Genomic DNA, 7,333 nt, shown 5'->3' on the forward strand with positions numbered 1-7,333 from the left:
ATTTCCCCTGGGAGCAACTGTTCAGTATTCACCAATCCAATGTTTGCAGAGACATTATAGGATACAACTACTATGAATCACAAGAATGACTGTGGAATCCCAGGCAACGGTTAGACAAGAAAAGAAAGGCTTTCCAGGCAAAGAGAATAATCTCTACAGATCTTTAAAGTATGAGAGAGTAATTTACATTCAAGGAAATACAGGACACCACTTGGTTATTTTCTGTGGAGTTCCCCCTTTCTGTCAGTCTGGGAAAAGTGTCTCTCTTATATGGATCCTGTAGCTCCTCTTTTTCTAGATCTTTTCAAATTGTATTGTCAGTTTTTTCAAGGTAGCATACCATGTTAGGTCTGATATGACACTCTTATTATGAGGACAATGAATTAGAGAAGGAATCAACATCCTAGGCCAAGATAGCCAACTATAGTCTCAACATAAGAGAGATAAATGACATTCCATCTTCCATAGTGACTGACCCAATCAAATCTTTGTCTTTTGGGGAAATTGAACGGAAGATACTCAGAGAGGAAGTGACAAAACAGGGACAAAGTAAGAGAATTGAAAATAAAGAAGCAAAGTCATGACTGTGGGGAGTCAAAGGAGTAGGGAATAAGACTCATTTTCCTCATTTAATAACTGAATATAATATTCAAAAGCATTTAAAAGTTGCCATCAAGACTTTTAAAAGTCAAAAGTATTTTTAAAAGTTTAAGCATTTTGTTTTATTTTCCACTGTAAAAGAAAACAAACTATATTATGCGACAGCCAAATACTATCTAAAACAGTGATATGTACATCAGACAAAATTCAGACAATAATGAACTCTTTACCCAGATATCTGGATGGTTCTTTCCTTATTTCTCTCAGGTCTTTGTTCAATGTGATTTTCTCAGAGGCATCTTCTCTGAGGCCTTCACAAAATAGTTAGCAACGTTAGAGCTCTGGTTTCAGAAAATATAAGTTGAATAAATGAATTGTGCCTTTGAGTGTTAGATAAAGATAAATTCACATTGAAAATTAGAAGTCATGAGACATTGGAATGAATACGACAATTTGTATTTCAGTTTTTTTCTGTGATTTCTACTTATCTCAACACTAGTTCCATGAGTGAACTATACTCATTAATTACTTTTCTGCCCAGGGCTCCTTTTAATGTAAAGTATTCTAATGATATTTAAATTATGACAGATTTGCCTTCAAGGAATGTATTGCCTATGGATAAAGAATATATTCTAGACATATTTAAATAAGCATATCAACAAATCTGGGAAAATGCTTTAGTGTAATGTTTATCACAGTGCATGAATTAAAGCCTAAGACTTTTCAGGGTGCCTGGGTGGCTCAGTTGTTAAACGTCTGCCTTTGGCTCGGGTCATGATCCCGGGGTCTTGGGATCGAGCCCTGCGACGGGCTCCCTGCTCCACTGGGAGCCTGCTTCTTCCTCTCCCACTCCCCCTGCTTGTGTTCCCTCTCTTGCTGGTTGTCTCTCTCTCTCTCTCTGTCAAATAAATAAATAAAATCTTAAAAAAAAAAAAACAAAACCTAAGACTTTTCTATTTAAAACCATTTTTAAAATAGGTGTTTTATTGTATTGTGGCTTAAAAAATCATTTTTTAAATTTAGTGTTGTTATATACACATATATATCATATATATTATATATGAGATATATAGATATATAGTATACATTTAAATATTACTTATTAGATAGACATAATTTCAGAAATAAGCAAAGGCTAAATATATAAGTCATACTGCTAGTAAAATTTAATATTTCCATTTGACTGAATGGATTATTAAGCTGAAATTTTGGATTATTATTAGTGATAATTCTATTTAATTTAATAAATACAAATATAAATAATTACACAAAATTATAGTAATTTGTAGTAGTTAGTCCTTTGCACAAAGATTATGGAATTAGAAAAAATATATACTAAATATATACTAAAAATATATACTAATGATTTATCATATAATGATATGTGTGTGTGTGCCTTTATTGTTTAAGGCCAAGAGGCTCCCCCATATCATAGTATTAATCAAGAAAATGATTTTCACTGTGTTTTCAGAGTTACAATTAAGTATGGGCTCTGCCATTTAGAATCCAACTGTTATTGGTAAAGATTTGCATGAATACATACATACATCAAGAATAAAAAACTGTATTTTTCAAGGATAGGACAATATTCAAGGTATAAGAACATCTAAAAGGAAACATAGATATCATTATCTACAGTCAAGAAAACCATGTCTATTATTTTGCAGAATAGATGAGTGTTGTGTACACTGTTTTGTCTCTACACAGACTTTTACTTTCACTTTGCAAAATTAAAATGTCCATTGAGGAAATTTTTTCATAAAAGTATATATTTTCTACCAAAGTAAGAAGCTGTTCTTTCCTGGTCACAAGAAGGTTGCTAGACCTTCTGAATGCAGTTTCTCCTTAACACTGATTTCTAGTAGGAAGGGATTCTCTTTCTCCAGTTATTTATCAATGATTAATAAGTTCAATGTCCAAAATTCCACTGTAGTTGGACCATTTTAGGTCAGAACCAATCACTGTAATCAATCTGAGGAAATATACTTCAGATTAGAGTTTTGATTGACATCTGCTCTGGAAGAGCTTCTCAGGGTAGTCTTTTCCATAGCACTAGGGAAGATTGGGGGACCCAGTACTTAGAGTAATACGACAGAAAGCACATAATTTTTTTCTACAAGGAGCCTTTCACTTTTACATTTATAATACATTTATTTTATGTACATGTATGCATGAAATATCCTTAAGACACATACAGGGGTGCCTGGGTGGCTCAGTCAGTTAAGTGTCTACCTTTGGGTCAGGTCGTGATCCCAGCCTCCTGGAATCAAGCCCCACATCAGGCTCTCTGCTAAGTGGGGAGTCTGCTTCTCTCTCTCCCCCTCTCAAATAAATAAATAAAATCTTAAAAAAAAAAAAAGACACATATAGAAAGAGAAAAAAATTATATGGAACAATAATATAAATTGCTCAGAACAGAAAATTAATGTTTGCTGTCTTTTAATGGATTCACAATTTAACTCTTTTACAAACAATCCTGCTTTTCCTAGATACTGGATTCCTTTAAGAACCAAGCCTATTTGGGAAGCTTATTTGGGAAAATGTCACCAATTGCTTTAAAAAATAGTGAGCCAAGAGGTAAGAGTTCTGGTTTTATGCTTTTTTCCCTTAATCAACTAACATATTTTACTAAAGAAAAACAATGAACATTTGAGTCTCAAAAATCAGACTTTATGTAGCTAAATCTAAAGAAGATGAGCTATCTCAGGGTAAATTTTTATGCTTTTGTTTGAATATGTATACTACCTTATTGGAACAATGATTTTTCAACTGTAAGACAATGTATTTCATTCTACTGAGAAAAAAAAAAGCCTACCAATTGTAATAGTAAAATGTCTTGATTGTTAAAAGTATTTTTATTTCAGAGATGTCAAATTATGAAAACAAGAGTTACTTAGAATTAAAGAAATATATATTCATCAGTTTTGGGGGAAGCTATGACAAAATATACAAAGAGATAAATACACTCCCCTATTAATAAAAACAAACAAACAAACAACTCATGTCAGGATTTATCTTATTTTTTTCTGACTAAATTTTTCAGAATACTTACATGTAAGCTTAGGATATGGGCAATATACTTCAACAGAAAATTAAGACATTTCAAATAAAACTGTTATTGTTTTTATGTGATAATTTAAAAAGGATATTTATTCTTTAAATTTTTTAATCTTTAATCTTATTACTATCCTTGGTAGTATTGAAAACTGGATGGTGAAAATAATTAAAAATAAATCAGCCAGTCAATATCTTGAACAATGATTAGGGGCATATTTTAACAGTGGAGTATTATGATGCAAAAGAATCAACATTCAATTAACATCCAAATTCTTATTGTAGCTTTAATGAGTGTGGAAAGGAAGAAAGCAATTCATTCTCCAAATAAACATTATATTATGGATATTGTAGTTCTTATTTTTTCCCCCTCTGGAGTTGAGCAATCTCCAGCATACTCATCAAATCAAACATTAATTTAATTTATTTCAGGGCACTATATTTGCACAACTTTATTTCTTCTATTTATTTTCATTTAGGTAGTGATGGTCTAATCAAAATATTTTGTATAAGTCTGATGTCTTTCAACAATCATCATGGAAATAGTCAATTATACCACAAAAAGTACATTATTTTTCAAAAGCTCTTTTAAAGCTAGTTAGCAATCATACAATAAGACTTGAGGAAAACTACTTTAATAATTTTACTAACAGATGAGTGCATTAAAATTAGAAGTTTAAATAATAGTCCTAATTTCAGCAAAGATCCAATAATCCGTATCTCTAATAAACTTGGTAGAACTAGGTAGGAATAAAGAGCTTGTAGAAAGGAAATGAGATATCTACACACTTCCTTTCTCTGAAATATCTCAAACTGATTTTAAAAGACTGAAGAAGGGAATGAGAGCAGTGTTAAAAAAATATTGGTCCAGATGGTTCCCACTTACTCCCAATTATCCCCTTATCAAATCTTACTTTATTCTAGCTACTGATGTTAAACATCAGAATTGACTTTGTTATACATCACTGTGTTAACAATTTTTTATCACCCTTTCCCTTTTATAAAATAAGAAACACCATTATTGATATAGAAGATTTACAGTTGCAACTTTGGAAACATTTTAGTTTGACTTGTGCAATCTATTTTTAAACTTTGTTTAAAAAGTATTCATATTGGGGAGCCTGGGTGACTAGGTGGTTAAGTGACCAACTCTTGATTTTGGCTCAGGTCATGATCTTAGGGTCATGAGATCGAGCCCCATGTCAGCTCCACGCTCAGCAGGAAGTCTGCTTGAGATTCTCTTCCTCTCCTTCTTCCCCTCTTTCCCACTCATGCACACATACATACGTTCCTTCTCTCAAGTAAATAGATCTTTATTTATTTATTTTTTATTTTTTATTTTTTTTAAGATTTTATTTATTTATTCGACAGAGATAGAGACAGCCAGCGAGAGAGGGAGGGAACACAAGCAGGGGGAGTGGGAGAGGAAGAAGCAGGCTCACAGAGGAGGAGCCTGATGTGGGGCTCGATCCCATAATGCCAGGATCACGCCCTGAGCCGAAGGCAGACGCTTAACCGCTGTGCCACCCAGGCGCCCCAGATCTTTATTTTTTTAAAAAGATTTTATTTATTTATTTGAGAGAGTGAGAGACTGAGAGTGGGAGGGAGATGGAGAGAGAATCTGAAGCAGACACTGTGTTGAGCAGTGTCACAGGGCTGACACAGGGCTCAATCCCAGGACTGGAAGATCATGATCTGAGCCGAAATCAAGAGTCTCACACTTAACCAACTGAGCCATCCAGGCACCCCAACAAATAAATCTTTAAAAAAATTCATATCAAAATTTTGACTTTATGGCCAAGAAATGTCCTATAGTTTTCTTGAGAGTGGATATTAAATAAAATAAAAGAACAGCAAAATGCAACTAAGCTTTACCTTCCTCCTGTAAGTGCCCATCAGTAATTTGAGGTTTGTAAGTGCTCATTACTCTTTCCTCCCCTTATATCATTCTTAATTTAAACTCTGTCTTAAGCACTTCAAATGATACATTAGAGAAGTCAGACGGGATTTATACATTCAAATATCTAGCATTTTCATTGGAAAAGTTAAATATTTTATGTAAAATTATAAGCAAAAAATATAAGACAATACATAGTAAAAGGCTAAAAAGTATGATAGAAAAGTAAGTGAGGCCAAGTGACAAGTAAGCTAGAAGATAAAAAGGTGCCTGAGGAAGTACCAGGCACTGACACACGCAAGTCAGCTTCCAGAATGCCCACTGTCATTCCTCAGATCCACCACACAGATCCAAAGAGGTCTTCATGCCATGGTAGGATCTGTTAAGTCATGGAGCACTGGAAGGAAGTATACAGAGGACAAGATAGCATCCTGAGTAGGCCTGGCCTGAGGAAAAACAGAAGAATTCCATCCTCTATGATGCCACAGCTCCCACAATGCCAGTTTCTGTACAGGTAGCAGGCTGTGGGCAAAAGGAACGGCACTGCCTATGGGCAATGATGCATTACTAGCTTACTGTGATCTCAATCACCTCTCCTTCTAAGGATAAGAAAATGGACAAGGACTGTCACCAGTGAAAAGGTAGAAACCAGGGATGAGTTGGCGCTTGCCAACGACTTGCATGGGCAACAGTCTTGCTGTGGTTAGAGTCTATAATATTAATAATAGTTTATCATGCTTATTAATTTGTGTTTGCAAAGCATCTGAGAAGTTACAACACCTGGTCTAACATATATGTCCTTGACACTTTGAAAGCAAAAGACACTTGACAAAAAATCTTTTTAACTTTCCATGGTGCCCCATTTTCATTTACTTTTTGAAGATGTTTGATTTGTAAGAGAAAAAAAATGCATTACTTCGGTTCTAGTTTAATTCTAGTTTAATGTAGCCTAGAACACAGGGTAAAGAAATGAGACTTAGCCTGTGGTTAAAAGCAAGAAAAGCAAAGTCAAAAGAAAAACAAAAAGCTAAGCAAAAAAGCAAAGCAAAAGACTTGTCATATTTTTTTGTCATTTGCCCAAGGAAAACATGTCTACTTGTCAATCTAAATGCAGCAATTGTCTTTCTAATGTTGTCAAAATTTAGGTAGATTTTCCCATTCCTGCAAGATTCAAACTCAAAAGATTGATAGTTCTCTAGCTTCATTGGTTACTACTTCAGAAATATGCCTCTTAGACGCATTTTTGAATTAGAACTTTTGGGAATGAACCACCCTGAATAAAATTTGAAAGGTGAAGAAAAAAGCAAAATTGGAAGTTCCTACAAAAAGAGAAGAGTTCTACCCTCAAGGTCTAAAATTGCATCCTCCCAGCATCAAGTCCAGGGTATTGACCTTTGATACTTCAATATCAAGCTATGGATATTAGTGGATATCTAGCAAATATTACCAAGTAGATGTTAATCTGCTAGAATTCTCAGGAGGTCTGGACAGCTTCAGATATATCTTGATCCAAGGTCATCAATCTTCATTTCTAGACTCCCATGTTAGTGGTGTTTTCAGGGAAGCTCTCTGCATCCTCACCAGCAAGACTAACACTGGTAGGTATATTCTTCTATTGCCTTTTCAACTCTTTTCTGAAAAATAATCCTTTGGCAAAAGTTTCAGGAATACAGATGGGTCCGTTTGGTTTCAAGTGTCCCTCAACAAACCAACAATTATGGGTGAGGGTTAGAGTAATAATTAGCCAGACATGGGTCAACTGACTGCATTTTGGTCTGGAAT

This window comes from Ursus arctos, unplaced genomic scaffold (assembly GCF_023065955.2).
Source record: "Ursus arctos isolate Adak ecotype North America unplaced genomic scaffold, UrsArc2.0 scaffold_20, whole genome shotgun sequence".
In the NCBI taxonomy this organism is placed as follows: Eukaryota; Metazoa; Chordata; class Mammalia; order Carnivora; family Ursidae; genus Ursus; species Ursus arctos.